At 47.5% G+C, this 16,631-nt stretch overlaps 1 protein-coding gene across 20 annotated transcripts in view; it reads right to left on the reverse strand.

The window, feature by feature from the left end:
- AFAP1 (actin filament associated protein 1) overlaps positions 1–16,631 on the reverse strand; it is a 142,051-nt gene that overhangs the window by 99,028 nt on the left and 26,392 nt on the right. For 16 of the 20 annotated variants that reach the window (XM_072737591.1, XM_072737587.1, XM_072737581.1 and 13 more), the window contains exon 2: positions 12,819–12,867. The exons of the other annotated variants lie outside the window; for them this stretch is intronic. The gene's annotated coding sequence lies outside the window, so the exon portion shown is untranslated. The remainder of the gene's footprint in view (positions 1–12,818; positions 12,868–16,631) is intronic. 20 annotated transcript variants of the gene reach the window in all.

Consider the following 16,631-nt stretch of genomic DNA (forward strand, 5'->3'; position numbering starts at 1 on the left):
TCCCTTTCTGTCAGGAAGACAGCATCCAGTGATGACTCTATACTATGCCTGTCAAGACACAGCTGCCTTCACAGCAATCAAGCTCTGTAATTACACTTTAATATTAAACAGCTGGCAATAAAAGCATTTTCTAAAAGCTTCCTCTCTGTCCTCCGGACTGGAACACCCCAAATCATGGCTTCTCAAACTTCCATGGGCATACTACTAGGGGGTAGGGGTCTTATTAAAATGCAGATTCTGAAACAGCAAGTACGAGGGTCTGACTATCTGCATTCCTAACAAGCTTCCAGGGTATGTGATGCTGCTTGTCCCTGGGCCACGGAGTCAAGCCAGGCCCTGACCCACAGAATCTGACAGATCAAGTGGACTGGCTAACTGACAACAGGGCTCCTTGAAGAAATAGTGACCATCCTGCTGCCGTGAAGCCCCCTCCCACCCACAACCTCGGCTGTGCAGCCCACAACCTTGGGGGGCCCCAGGGACCTTCAGTGCAAGCTGGATCCAAACTTCCAAGGAGGATGTCAGGAGAGAAGACAGCTGGATAAGCAACAATGCCCCCAAAGAAATGCTTGGCAACTATCTGGCTAGTGTTCTCCAAATGGCCAGGTTCAACCAGGGCTAGAAGGTCTTGGTAGCAGGCTTCAATCTGCAGCCTCGTCCATCTCAGTGGGGAGCAAACAACAGCCATGGGCCCAATCTGACCTGAAGCCTATGTCTGTAAAGACGGTTTGGTTGGCACTCACCATGCCCACTCACTGGCTGGCCATAGCAGCCTTCATGCTACAGCAGCAGAGTAGAATGGTTGGGACAGAAGCCTAAAGCCTTTATAAAGCCTTTGCCCCATCATAGGTTTGCTCACCTCTGCTCTGGAGGGGTCCAAGGAAACAAAGTCTAGAAAGGCAGGCCTGAAGGACGAAACCCAGCATACAATGCCAACAGAGGCAGTTGGGACAGGCTCAAGACCTAGAGAGCAAGTCTGCTAAGAGCTGAAATGCAGTTAGAAATGGGAGGCCAAATCCACTCCCGAGGCTCACCATCTTCCTGCTACAGAGCTGGCCTTACAGGAACACAAAGTGAGCATGATGCATGTCCGAGTCACCCACCTTCACACTTGCTTCCGCTCTGCATGTCAATCTGACTCGGCACTGAGCTCTGTAGGGGAAAGGCCCACCAGCAGAGAACGTGACGTTAGGCCTCAGGTGAGCTTGGTTCCTCTGATCTGGTCATGGTGAAGTGACAAGGCGCCAGGCTCTACTTCCATCTAGTTCCTCCTGAGAGCAGAACAGGAAGTGCCTCTGGGGCTGCAGACAGCAGACACAGGACTGGGGCTCAGACTGCAGGGGGAGCGTGGGGCTGATGGGCTTGTCTCCAGGGAAGGCAGGTGGAAAGGCCCCTCTGTCCCTGCCCCCCTGGCAGATGGGGCCCTCACTGTGCCCATGTGGACAGGGAGGGCTGGTGGGCACCGAGGGCTGGGGAACATATGTTCGTGTATCAGTGGAAGCCAATTAAAGAGGACAGTTGGTCTCCCGTTAGTTTCTCAGGGTTTGGAGCCTGAGAAGCTCACAGAACAGGCAAGATTCGGGTTCCCAAAGACTGTGACGACTTGTACTCATAAAGACTCTGGAATTGAAGCAACTGGAATGAAATTCTGCCCCTGTACTTCCTCACTGTGGCCTCGAGTACACAGCCACGTCACTACTCCTCTCTCCATAAGAGGACAATGACAGAGCCTCAACAGGTTTCTTTTTAAATGTCCTTGTGTGAAGAGCTTAGCACAGGATAAATCCTCAATAACTATGACTGTTACCATCATCATCATCGTATAGTTACCTGTAAAAAACATTTTGTCAAGTACAATCTCTGCTTTAAAGAATAGTTATAAGATTAAAGAAGATGATACGTAACTTGTCGGGAACAGAGCATCATCTCACATAGTGGACCCCTTGGTTTGGAGAAACCAAACCTCATCTCCCCTATATATTTCATGAGACACCGTCCTGCAAACCTACTGAGAGCCCCTCTTCCAAACAAGTCACTAGCATTGTTTAAATAACAACGTAATCTGTGGAGGAGATCTTCGCAGAGAGGAGAAAACAAGCCCCCAGGAAGGGTGACTCACTCCCTCAAAAACACAAGGCTCACACATGACAGAACAGGGTCTTCTCAGTTACAGGAGGTACCTCATAGAAGTGCTAGTTAGTCATTTTAGCAATTATCAGTTCAATAATCTGCACCTCAGTAAAGCAGAAAACTGTTCTGTGACTTTATCATTTATGTATAAGAGCGTGTATCCCTCTCAGAGGTACTTCTTTTCCGAGTTGATCCAAAGGGCCCTATTTCCAAAAAGAAAATGTCCCTCGTAATGTCCAAAATACAGCATAAGCCACAGTTAAGAGATTTTTAATACATATTTAGTTTTCCAGCTAAAGGATGTTAATCTGCTCCCTAAGATAAGGAGCCAGAGATTACAAAATAAACTAAGTACTTCTCATACCATCACGAGGAACCCTCCAGAGCAAACCTGACTTAATCAACCAGCTCCCTCCAAAGAGGGGTCCACACATGCCCCAGCTCCCTTCCTTCCCACTCTCAGTCTCCCTCATCGTGTTGCCCCCTCCTTTGACTGGCTCCTGTGCAGTCACAGTGACATCTGCCCTCACTTCACTGATGGGGTACCCATCACTCGCCCTCTGGACAGTTTCTCTTTTTGCCTCCCGGGAGATCCTTCCTTGCCTTTTATTGCCTGGCCTCCTCTGCTGTTCCCACCCATCTTCTCAGACCTAGGGATTGTTTTCCTCATAGTTACACTCATCCCTGGGTGACTCCCTCCAACTCTGTGACTCTACCCACTATTTCTATGATAATATCCCCTAAATTCCCATCTTCAGTTGAGACCCTGTCCACACTTCCACCTACCCTCTATGGGGAGACGGAGCTGAATCTAGCCTTCCTGAGGAATGCTGGAGAGATACGGTCACATGTGGGAGACACTTGGGGGCAAGTGACAGGGGTGGTGACAAAGAACTGTGAAAGCAAAGGCCAGGGGACACAGATGGCACATTATGAGAAACAGGACACAGGGGTGAGCTCTGTGTGCCTTCAGATGAAAGCCAGCTGCTCCCACCAACGGTGGAGACTATGTAGCACCAGCAGGCTCAGTCTCATACCAACAAGCTAGAGAGACACCTTACACCTCTGTGGCCTCTTTGCTTACAAATAAAATCAGCTAATTCTATCTGTATGAATTGCTCACATTCTGCTCCCCCCACCCCGCAATGCTCCAGGGTCTCTGGGCTTGGACCTCAGTCTTAGCTTTACAACCAGCTTTGGATTCCCCCTGCCAAAACCCATTCCTTCCGGTCTTCCTCATTTCAATAATGGCATCGCTAGTCTTCCAGGTACTCAGGCCAAAATCCCTGAAGCCTGTCATCCAACCTGTCAGCAAATCCTAGAGGGTCTCCTTTCGAAATACAGTAGACTAACCACTTCTCACCTCTCTTGTCATTTCCAACCAGGCCCAACCACTGTGTTCTCCAGCCCAGAGCACTGTGAGAGCTCCCAACCCATCTCTCCTCTGCCACTCCTTCACCTCACCCTGGCAATCCAGCCTCCACTCCAACTTGGTAATAAATGAATTGATGAATAAAAATATACACACATGCACAGAGGGAAGGAGTGAGGGAGACTGGAAGTACAAATGCTGAAAAATGTTTAAGGAATCCAGTGAAGGCAGACAGTTCTTTGTACTATTTTTGTGACATTTCCCTGAGTCTAAGATATTTCAAATGAGAGCTAAGAAACAAAACCCACCCCCTCCCCCTGTGAGTCTATCCTGTCTCCACTCACCTCCCCCCAGCCGTGGGAACCCCTCCTTCAGCCCATCTAGTTTCCACGAAATGGTAAAGAGCCCTTGTCCATCTTTTGTCTTAGCATGTGGGGCAATGGGGATATACAAATAATGAGTACGTACCCACAGCAAGTCCTTCGAGAATGAGCTGCTGGGGGAGAGGGTATAGGAGCCCTGTCCTGCACCTTGAGGGCACTTTGTTCACAGCACTTTCAAAACTCTGCTAGTTCTGCCCTCTGTCTGTCCCAGGCAATCCTGGGGGATGGCTCTCTGTGGGACTAGTCCCCAGGGGCCAGCAGAGCAGCCGCTGTGGCACAGATACATACCCTGCTCAATAAACCTTGGCCGAGTGAACCAAGAGCTCAAGAACAGCTTGTCTGTCAAGACTCAGTAATGTAAAATGAGATGATATGCAAATCATGCCTTTCTCATGGGAAGCGAGGCTAGGCTCCCAAACCATCCCTTACTAAGGAGGGCAGAAGTGAAAGCATTCTTCACCACTAAGCACACTGAAAGGTGCCCCTGCCAGAGAAGATCCTATCATGATCATAGCACACACGGCCAGGAAGCCTCAGCCTCCCTCCCATCCCTGGGGCCTAATAAAACAAGCTGTGGAGGACCTCGGTAATTGTGAGGGTGGCTCCCTGCCCCAGGAGCCTCCCACACCAGGAGCTGGGGAAAGCAGGCTGATGAGGACCACAGGTAATTGGGGGGTAAAACAGAAGGGGCAATGGGCTGGGAAAGTGCTGGAAGCACTGGTAAATGGGGATGTGACTGGTATTGGCCACCCAGGACGTGGGGCCTTGACAAGGAAACGCGTGTTTGTGAAGGTGTGGGTGGGTGGGAGGGGGTGTGAGTGTGCGTGGTGTTCTCGTACGCACAGGAGGGGAACATCATTGAAGAGTCTGACTAGGAGGTGGAACAGTGATTCATAAACAATTTGGCCCATAGCACCTGGCTGTGTTTCACTTACTCGTGGTTTCAACAGACTCAAATGCACCCAGCTCCCTCCAGTCCAAGCCATAGCAAACACCTCCAATGGCCCTGCCAGGAGAACATCTGACTTACATACATGGCTGCCACTATCAAATTAACAGTGAATAAATCCTGATTGCCTACAGTCCACAAGAATGACATCCTGGGCGAGTTCAGTTATCCCTGAATCCTCCAGAAATGCTGCAAGGCAGGGCCGTAAAGAACACACCACACGCCAGAGTGCTTCCCATGCTGCCTGTGCAGAATGTCCCGATTCCAGGTTACTTTGCAAATTGTCCTTGTGAATCTCTGAGCCAAATGGCCACTCACTTCCACGGCCTTGAATTATGTGCTAAAGTAACTCATTAAGGAGACCCACGTGAGGCTGGCAACATGCAGACACCGGAAACCCAGCACACAGTGAACCAGCTGGACAGCGTGCTGGTGGCAGGCAGAGCACCTTTGGAGAATGACTCTGTCTCTGCCTGTGAGGCCCTGTCCCTGTCCCCACCCACCCCACTCACTGAGTGGGCTCCAACCAAACTAGCCTTGAAAAATAAACACAGGTCCATACACCACATGGAATTTGCTTCTGAAAGCATGTCTTGCAACCGACAAGAAACCGTAAGTACGACTTTTAAAGCTGCACAAGTGCAAACCTCAGAAACGTCTACTCATTGCCACGTGTGGATTTGGGCACACTGTTACAGCACAACAACACTATAATTCACGGAAACCAAAAGAGAAGGATGGAACAAATCAGTGCAGGAATCAGAGGAAGCAGGACCTCCCGGCTAGAGAAGTAGGTCAAGAAAGGGCTGGGCTGTGAAGCTGCAGTGAAGCAGTGGCCTCGTGCAGGTGTTCTGTGGCCTCCCTACCCCACAGCACCCCACCCCACATAGACAGCACCTTCTGTGTCACACATGGCTTGAGGCCTACTGTACCAGGAAGAAGATCGCCACGGAAAGGAAGAACATCATGGTGGGGCCTAAAACATGATTGCAAGGCCACATAAGTCACACATGGGAGGCAGCCCCGTGTCCGCCTATGCCCGGCACAGAGATGGACAGAGTGCCTGTTACACCTTCACCTCCTTGCTCCGCTATCACTTCACACTGAGTCCTTGACTTCCCTCGGACTCCAAATTTCAGGAATCACATATTTTTTTAATTTATTTTTTATTGGTGTTCAATTTGCTAACATACAGAATAACACCCAGTGCTCATCCCATCAGGTGCCCCCCTCAGTGCCCGTCACCCAGTCACCCCCACCCCCCCACCCACCTCCCGTTCTACCACCCCTTGTTCGTTTCCCAGAGTTAGGAGTCTCTCATGTTCTGTCTCCCTTTCTGATATTTCCCACTCATTTTCTCTCCTTTTCCCTTTATTCCCTTTCACTATTTTTTATATTCCCCAAATGAATGAGACCATATAATGTTTGTCCTTCTCCGATTGACTTATTTCACTCAGCATAATACCCTCCAGTTCCATCCACGTCGAAGCAAATGGTGGGTATTTGTCATTTCTAATGGCTGAGTAATATTCCATGGAATCACATATTTTTCCATGGCTTTCCACCCACGATTAAAATACAGGATCCTGATGAGGACATCTGTCCTGCCATCACTTTGACCTCTAGTTTTGCAGGGCCACATGATTTTGGTGCCACCCAATGACCACACCACAGCCCTGGAAAGGTTAACTGCCCACAGGACAGCAGGCAGCGGCCCCTCTCTTCTGGCCACTGTCCCTCAGGAGAGCCACACTGGGACGATGCCCTTTGTGGACAGCCCAGAGGAGAGGACACAGAGAGGGAAGGTGAGCAGGAGGACAGGTGTGCAGCCTAGGAAGAGAAAGTCAGGGAGCACACTCTCCCTGCAAGCATCTTTGGATTTTATAAAGTGAGGAGAGAGGGGCTAGGCCAGTTCTGTTGCCGCATTTCTTTTTTTTCACCCCCCCCCCTTTTTTTTTAACATGTTATTTATTTGACAGAGAGCAAGCAAGGAGAGTAGCAGAAGGAGAGACAGGCTCTCTGCCCAGCAGGGAGCACAATGCAGGGCTCAATCCCAGGACCCCAGGATCAAGACCTGGGCCAAAAGTAAGTCCTTAAACAACCAAGCCACTCAAGTGCCCCTGTTGCTGCATTTCTAAACACTGATGTTTAAAAATGTAAAATCTGAATTCAGACAAAACAAAAGGGTATCTCTTTAATAAACATACTCTCTGGTGCTCAGTGTCACTCATGTAGAAAATCATTTAGAAAATAATAATCATTTAGAAATAATTCACATTTAGATGATCGCTCAGGAAATCCAGGTTACATCCTCGTGCAAAGTGCCAGGGACTATGCCGTGGAACAGAGCTCTCCTGCACATCAATCAATAATATATTCAATTACCTATTAAAGAGACCTTAATTAGCTCATGTACACCTGAAATTCAGATTTGAAAAGATTTGAAATACAAAGAGAAGACAGTCTGATAGCTCTGCTTCAGAATTTTGGATGGTGCAAATAACCCTTCATGATTTCAAAACAATCGGCAATCCATCTTCCCTGCCTGCAAGAGAGCAATCCTTCTGGACCCAGCATGCAAAAGAGCCCAGCTGGCGAGGAGACAGATCATAATCAGTTCTCTGTGGGATCAGCTAGTCTCGGGTCTCAATGTAACGCACAGAAGTAAAGAGCTGTCAATGACCAAACATCTAAATACTTACCCCACTTCACCATCTGCTGCTCCTATCATTTGAATTTAAAATTAATAAGACCACCATTAAAAGGTAGAGTTGCTGCCTACATCTGCTGTTCTAAAATAATGGATAGTGACTGGCCACATAATGGCTCAAGCTGTAACATGGATACGAGTCCACAATGCTTAAACTCCAGGCGGAGAATAAAACGAAAATTGCAATTCTCTATTTGAGTTTTCCCCTTTTTCTAAAGTCACCGTTCCCCAAACTGCTTTGATGGTCTTGTTTTATAAAACTTACGAGAAAATGTAAGGTATTGTGAAATTTAAAGGTATTGTAAAACATCACCACTTTCTCGGGGTACAAGATGTGTAAAGATGATTTCAGCTGCTGGGTCTGTTCTCTGAGCCTGTGGCACTGGGGTACATTTTCTCCCTCATTCCTGCATATTTAGATTCATGGAAGACAGTGTGAGCAGGAAAGAGGGAAGTGAGGCGAGCAGTTGAAAGGCTCTGGTCCCGCTCTAACCAGGTGATCCTGGGCAGCTCGTTTTCTCAGGCCTCAGGCTATATATTCCACCTGCACCAGAATAAAAGCCCATGGGCACGGTGCCACTGCACGCTATGCGTGTTCACACACGCATGCGCACACACACACACACAGCAGCATCGCTCACCTGCGTGAAACACTGTGACAATCTACACATTTCCATTCATGACCAGCACCTTCTTCCAGGTTAAGCATTTGGGCTGATGAGACATCCCGCAGCAATTCGTGTGGTCCCACTGCCCACAGTCCCCCGCTCCCTACCCATGCAGCTTCTTCCAAAAGCATTTTTCATGACCGGGCAGAAGGGAGAAGAGTAGCTGTCTCACCCCACCCATTCATTCAACAAATACTAATCGGTGTGCCAGCGCTAGTGACAGAGCGGCGACCTCCAGACAATAAGTAGGTCTTCAGGGAGCCCACATGTGTGTAGGTGCAAACAGACAAACCAAAACACACACTAGGAAGTGAAAAATGCTGTACAGAAACATGCCGCGGAAAAGGAGAAAGACCATCTCCACCAGAGCCGTGGTGATGCTAATGCTGTGACAGGTCAACAGGGCATAGGACAGACTGACAAAAGCCTCTGTACAGTGACACCATTCTCCCTCGAGTCTTCTCTCCTCATAATGGAAAAAAAAAGGAAAGCAGGGGCATAAAGCCATTTTGAGATGGTTTCTGATTTCAGATATCTGGCCATCAAACCCCTGCAATTTCAAGGAAAAGCTGATAAACCATATGGCTGACAGTTGAAAGTCTGTGTTTAGGAGCGACTCTTAAATATGGGCAAAATGTGTTTGTTTATGTGAATGCTCCGGGCCCTCGCTCGTGCAAATCGCGCTAACGGAACTGTCCGTGTTTTGCCGGATCCACCAGCTTGCCACAAACAGCCTTCCATGCCTTTTCTAACTGTTTATAAATAGCACAAACACCCAGATATGCACATCGAGGCAAGCTGTCCCTTCAGCTGCCGCTGCTGTGACAATGAGCCAAATCAACCCGCGCACACCGCACACCGGGGCTGTCGGGCCATCTGATGGAGGATTTGCCCAGCGGCCTGCCTTCCTTGGAGGTGGAAAGGCACAGAGGGGGCCCTACTCTCCGTGCAGGACAAACCACGCCGCAATCTCTGGATCAGTTCTGCCCCCCACATCCACCTGCCCCTCGTCGTAGCCCCGTGGCTTCCCCGTGTGCCCATCCTGAAAGGCTGCCAGCAGCCCTGCAACAGGAGCCTGCTACCGCTGCCGTCACATGCGGGAAGAACAAGGAGCTGCCCAGGACCACGTGCTAATGAGAGGGCCCTTTTCATAACCAGAGTTTCCTGGTGCCCAAAATAATGCTTTTCCATCACACTATTTACATGGAGCTGAACTCAGGTTCTTTCTACTAGGTCAGCCGCCGAGAGGTATTTATATGACACAAGCCATGATGACCTGTTAGCATTCTTTCTTCTAAAACATTAAAACAACAGCATTTATTCTGCACTCAGGAGATGCCAGTCTCTGAGTTTTATCTTACATTACAGCCCTATAAAATCGCCACCATATCACTCCCCAACCAAGGCACAGAAAGGTTAAAGAGCTTGTCCACGGTCACAGATTATTTCGCCTTTTTTTTTTTTTCAAATTTACAAAAGTAAATACTCCTTTTGTTACAAGTGTTATTAAAACAAACATACTTAAGATGCACTAAATAATAAAATAGCAAAAATTAAAATTCAGATTATGCAAAACAGTGAAATTCTCCTTCCACTATAATCACCAATCCCAACCTCTCCTCTGGGGCAACCAGTGCTACCAGCATGTCACACGGCCCTGCAGAGCTGCTGCCATGGTGTGGAAATAAGTGTGCCACACACACAAGGGAGATACTATACGTCACCACTGTATCGCCTGAGCAACTTGAGGGGGTGTGGCTACTGCACACACCTTCCCTACCACCCGGAATAAACAGTCAAGGTGAGAAGTCAGCTTGTCACCCAAATACGGCTCTGAAACACAGCTCCTGGCTGCCAGCTCCCCTTCCCTGCCCCGTCACTGTATGGCTGCACACGTTCAGCCCTATTTTCTGCCAGCAGCCAGAAATAACTGACAGTAGTCATGGCAGACACGAATGTGCCACGCGATCGACTGCTCTTCAAGCAGAGATGTGCTGCAGGGACTATGGTCCAGCTGCCAGCTGCCTTCCCACGGCAGCCTGAGCCCTGAAAGGGTGTAAGAGGCCTGGCCACATTAGCCCAAAAGGGGACGCTGGGACGGGCAGTCCCTCTCCTGAGCAGCATGAAGGCTGGCTGAGGCTCTACACACCTACATCACAGCCCACTGCTTCCTCAGTTTCTCTACTCTCCTCACACCACTGATCCTGACAGACACCTTCCCCCCACATCTGCCTCCTCAGAGCCTACTGCAGCTGCTCTGCTCCCCACCCAGGATACCCCCAGCACAGAATTCTTCTGTGCCTCTGTGTCCCTGCTACCATCTTGTGCTACTTTTGCAATCACATGGGAGTACTTAGCTTACAAGGTTTTCACATTCTGAGTCTTTTTATAATTCATGATTAATACTTGGATGCATCCTGGTGGAGCTATTCATACTATTACAGTGAGTGATAAACAGATAGAGGCCTCTCACTGCCACTCTCCCCCACAGATCCTCGTCGTCTGCAGGACTTCACAGCATCCTTCCCATGGCAAATATCTATTCCAGTGCACGTACCAGGGCCCTCTTTTAAGGATGCTCCTCATCAATGGGCAACAGAAGTCATGCTTCCCATCATAAGCAAAGCCCACTTCTTCAGTGCACACACACCAGAGGCCTGGGGTGGTTACAGCAGAGTGAGAATATGAGGCTTTTCCCTGGGAAGTCACTATCCCAGCCCAGAACAGTTACAAAATATCTGGGCAAAAGATGGGAAACTCTCAAACCAAAAGACATGAATAGGCAAGTCAGAAAAAAATCAATTATTTAAACCCCACTAATAGGGCACCTGGGAAGCTTGGTGGTTGAGTGTCTGCCTTTGGCTCAGGCCATGATCCCAGGGTCCTAGGATCAAGTACCACACTGGGCTCCCCACAGGGAGCCTGCTTCTCCCTCTGCCTATGTCTCTGCTGCTCTCTCAAGAATAAATAAAATCTCAAAAAAAAAAATAATAAATCTCACTAATAATTAAAAAAAGTAAATTAAAATGATATCATCTATTATTTACCCAATTGACAAACTGCTTCAACTACTGGTAATATTTAGTATTGGTGAGGATTAAGTGAGGCAGCTGCTCTCAAGCATGGCTGATGATCATGCAAACGGAAACAAATCACCGTTCTTTTCTTTTTTTTAAAGATTTTATTTATTTATTTATTTATTTATTTATTTATTTATTTATGAGGGTGGGGGCAGAGACACAGTCAGAGGGAGAAGCAGGAAACCACCTTTCTGAAGAAGAGCTAGACATGTCTACCAAGATCACCCACACCACATACCCTCTCTCACACCAGCCTAAGAACCACCTGTGCTAAGATGCACGCTGAGTTCTGCAAACAAGGTTTTTGTTACCTACTGTAGTACTATAAACTGTAAACCTCAAACATCCAATGTTACATAAATATTTAAGATTTAAGATACATATAAATTGCGTTTCTGAAAGTATAATTCATGATGTGACAAAAATGTCAATTTATATATAGGGAATAAAAAAAGATCTTAAACAGATAGAATACTCATTTTAGAAAAAGGAAAGGACTAGGTCTTAGTCTAGGGCCTCCAAGATTCCCCACTGAGCCTCAACAACTGGCCAGGAGAACTCTCAGGACTCATCACACAGGCATACTCAGAACTAGATTTATCACGGCAAGAAGAGACAAAGCACAATGAGCAACGGGGAAAGGCACAAGGTGCAGCGGACTCCAGGTAGGAACCTCCAGGGTCCTCTCCCACAGAGTCACACAGGACAGCCCCTGGGAAGCGCTGGCACCAGGAAGCTCGTTAGAGACCAGTGTCAGGGATTTTGCTGGGGGCTGGGCACATGGTCCCCCTCTGCCTGACATGTACCAAGGTTCCAGACGCTAGGGAGGAAACCGGGTCTGTGGGCATGAACCATGCTGTCTGCAAAGACAGCTCAGGCTCAGTGAACTGCTCTTGCCAGTCAGGGTGGTGGGAACCGTCCCAACACTGAAGTTCCAGATACCAGCCACGGGCCAAGCTCACGAGCAGGCCTCCCAGAGGATGGGAGTCTCTGGCCTGCTGTGGTAATGCTGTTCTGCACAAGGCTGAAACGGTCGTGGTGCTGAGGTCTGATGAGATTTGTGTTCTTCTTTATCCTCTCCATTTCCAAATGTTCAATAACATGTATTTCCTTTACGATCAGGGAGGTGTATTACACACTTTTAAAAGCTCTGTTTTGCTTGTTTTGCCTACATGATATCAATTTTTAGATCACATACAGGGGAATTCTGAGATTTACAAATGTCTTAAGAAGACACAGCCAGGGAGAGAGCAGTGCAGGAGAGCCACCGGGGGGATGGGCGGTCCTTGGTGAAGAGTGGGGATGAAACTCCACCGGCGTCCTCAAGATTTCCAGCTTTATTCTTGACCAAACAAGCTGGAGAGTCAGATTTCATCCCTAACACGGCTATGAGCAGGCACTATTTTGTTTTTAATGCAAAGATCTCTATATTCCAAGCACCCCCAGCAGACAGCACCATGGCTCTTGTCAAGACAGTTTCATTTCTTTTAATGCCATTGAGTTTGAAGATCATGAAATCTCCTTACCTGTGCTTCCTTCTGATGACACTCACCACAGAAAGAATTTCAGAAGAATCTGAAAGTTAAAAACAAACATGTATGGAAATATGCAACCCAGAACTCAATCCATGACTCTACAATATCATTCTCATGGTTACATTTCCTTAGGTGTAAAAGGGGAGGGAAACACTGCCTGCCTTGCAATCCTAAGAAAACAGATGTAGGAGAATTTCAATGATAAGACATTAGTATCAGAAGCGCCTCACATAACCATTCCACAAATGCCTATGTGCTGGCCCTTACGTCAGGCCCAGGGAATACAGCAGTAAATAGAACGGACATAGCCAGATAGAGCTCAGAGGGCCCACAGATCACTTGAAAAACAAATCGTGAGTAAGCTGTGGGGGTGACAGGAGGCAGCCTTTTAGCAAAGGCTCAGAAAAAGACTCTGGGACTGGGGCTTGGGTTGCAACTCCAGAACTACCACCTGAGAGCTCTGTGACCTCAAGCAAGTTGCTTCAGTTTCCTCGTGTCTCAGTTTCCTTATCTGTAAGATAAGGATTCAAACAGTAGGATTACAATCCTCCTTTGACTATAATGAGACTTTAGGGAGTTCATGTCTGTGATGTTCTCAGGACTATGCCTAGTCACAGAGGATAACTGTGGAGATAATTTTTGCAAGATAAATATAAATATATAAGTTTTAGGGGCCTTGAGATGTAAATGAGACTCTAAGCTGTACATGGCGAGATGAGCAAAATTTTCCCTGACCAAATACTCCTATCTCCTCCTCAACAAGTCTAATGAACTTTATTCCAGGGGGCATTCCCAAGAAATTAAGGCTTTAGATGCTACATCCTGGCAGTATTAAAATAGTGCAAAATGCCCAGTAAATAAGTTAAGCAAATTTCAGAAATAATTACGTATGTTTCCAAAAACACATATAGGCTTAAAGTTTTCCCAAATTTAAAAGCACAAAGCACTTTCACATGTATGACCTCACTGATTCTTGAAAAACCCTTCAGAAGAAGCGTAACAGAGGAGGAAGGTCATCCAGCGACCCTGTGTGAACTGTCCACAGTCCGAGAGCCGGTCAGTGGGGAGAGAAGAGACTGAAACAGTGTCAGCTTGTGAACACCACTTTCCTCCTTCCACACACACCATAACGTGCATGCACCCACTCAGCTCCTAAAACTTTACAGAAATCCCAACACAGAGACCTGAAATAGCATGCGAGAATTTCCATGATGCAGACATGCATCTTGTTCTCTGTCTTTGAGAATGCTTCGCTGCCCTTCAGCTGCAGAAGCAGAAACCAAACTGTGTTCCCCAAGCCGAAAGCAGTGTTTTCTTCTCAGCTGGTACTCTGGGGTTAAAGGAACAGGAGATCATTCCACAAAATTACTGTTACGCTTCTCAAAAAGGAAGTATGACTTTCACAGAAAAATCTATTCCATTTGGGAGAAAGGTCCACTAAAGCCACAGCAGGGTAATATATTCATACAACAACAATTAACTTCATCTGTCACATAGTGAAACCCCAAAGCCCTCTGGGCATACAGCTGCTTTCTGAGCCTAAATTAAACTCCAACTGAGAAACAGGTCAATTTTCTAAAATATTCTTTCGCAAACATCGTAAGCAAAAATTCCTTTAGCTTGCTTGTCATTTTCCAGATGGAATACCTCTGTTGGCCTTACTTGAATTTAGGCAACCCTTACCACAGCCCAGACACCAAACCAGCCACTGCGGTGACAACACAGACAGACGTGGCACAGCAAGACCCTCGAGGAGCTCACCCTGGGGGAAGGGAAGGCCGCCCAGTCACAACCTTAAAGCAGCTTACTGATTGCTATCACCTATTTCAGCTTTGGCTTTAGCTTGAATTAAGAAAAAAGGAAGGAAGGAAGGAAGGAAGGAAGGAAGGAAGGAAGGAAGGAAGGAAGGAAGGAAGGAAGGGGAGGGGAAGGGAGGGGGAAAGAAAGAAAGAAAGAAAGAGAGAAAGAAAAAAAAGAAAGAAAGAAAGAAAGAAAGAAAGAAAGAAAGAAAGAAAGAAAGAAAGAGAAAAAGAAAGAGAAAAGAGAAAAAGAAAGAAAAGCACACACAGCACATCCCATTTCTATATGGAAGCAATCAGATCTGAACATTAAGTCGAGCTCAAAGTGTGGTGGGCAGGCGCCAAGGGAGGTCCCTAGAGTGGGAGAGCTCTTTCACAGGGGTGAACACACATACCACTTGGAGGTGGGGAAGGGACCCAAGCACAGGGTCGACCCCAGGGCTTCAGGGATGCCCGCGCATCTGGAGGAAGGAACAGAGGGCAGGAAATCTGAAGCCTCCAAATTGAACAGACACACACAAAGAACTTCTCCCCAAATGGGTGGGGGGTTACTACGATGCTAAACGGAACACTGTCCTACCCAGAGCACAGAGCCCTGGTACAACAGTGAGGAAGACACAGGGCCACCAGGGCCCCCAACTCGGCCCATAACCTTGGTTGAGCCTCTTCTTTCTTTTTTATTGAGGTATAACTGGCATATCACATCATGTGAGTTTCAGGTATACAACATGATGACTGAGATTTGTATATGTTGCCAGTGATCATCACGATAAATCTAGTTAACACCCTCACTGCACACAGTCACAAGATTTCCTTTTCTTGTGATGAGAACTTTTAAAATCTACTCTCTTGGCAGCTCTCAAATAGGCAAAACAGCATGATCAATGACAGTCACCATACTGTACCTGGTACTTGGTTAAGTCCCTGATCTTCTGTGAGCCCCAGTAAAATCACCAGAAAAACAAGAGATGTGAAAACCCACCTGCCTTCTTCGCAGAAATGCTGAGAGGATAAAATGAGATAATGGATTTTAAGGGTCTTGCTGAACCAAGAAGCAAAATACCAATGTAAGGAGTCATTATCACCATTCGTTAAGTAACCTGCACGTAGAACTGAGTTTTACAACCCATGTTCCGCCCACCTTCACCTGACCAAGAGCATTGTGAGTGCAGGCAATCTAGCTGGGCCAGAGTCCAGAGCTTGGAGGGCCTCAGGCAGCTCAGGACTTGAGTGGTGTCACTCCTCCGAAGGGTCAGGAAGCTTTCTGAAACAGAGAACCAAACCGACCTACAAGACTACATTTTATCTTTCTCGGATATGCCTGAGGTCATCCAAAGCCTCCTCACAGCTAAGCAATCCAGGGCTGTCCCCTGCTACACTGTATATTTCCACCTCAGAAGCCAAAGGGCATTCAAATGTTACATGATGATGGGCCTAAACAGTAGAAATCACATGAAGCTAGAACCCCAAAAAACATATTCACAGAAAGGATTCAGCGAAATCTGCTTCAAATATGTTCACTATCGCCTGCAGCACTTATCTTCTGCCTCTTTCCAGCTGACTCCATTGATGCTTTGACTGCCCCTTGGCTTTCACTAAGACCACAGAAAAGTAATACACCTGCGTGCCCCTCCCAGCGGAGCACCAGCCACACCACCAACACATCTCCCAGGGTAGTCCCCAAAATCAGGCTGCAAAGTCCCAGTAAATGTAGACAAACAACTCCCCAGCCGCCATGTTCTTTCTCTACTCCCAAGAAAGATGGGTTGAGATGATGAGTCTTGAAGTCAGAACTAAAAGAGGCCATAAGCAACAGCTAATCAGACCCTCCTGCCACAGCACAGCAACCTAACACCCAGAAAATAGCAGAGCAGGAGAGCCAAAGCCAATACCCACTCACCTGACCTCGGGCCCAGAACTCCTACAGCAATGCTGCTCTGGATCTTCTTCTTCCTAATGAAGGAAGATAAAGCAGGGCCCAGGCAAAGCCATTCCATCCATACTA

Source organism: Vulpes vulpes, chromosome 14 (assembly GCF_048418805.1).
Source record: "Vulpes vulpes isolate BD-2025 chromosome 14, VulVul3, whole genome shotgun sequence".
NCBI classification, from domain to species: domain Eukaryota; kingdom Metazoa; phylum Chordata; class Mammalia; order Carnivora; family Canidae; genus Vulpes; species Vulpes vulpes.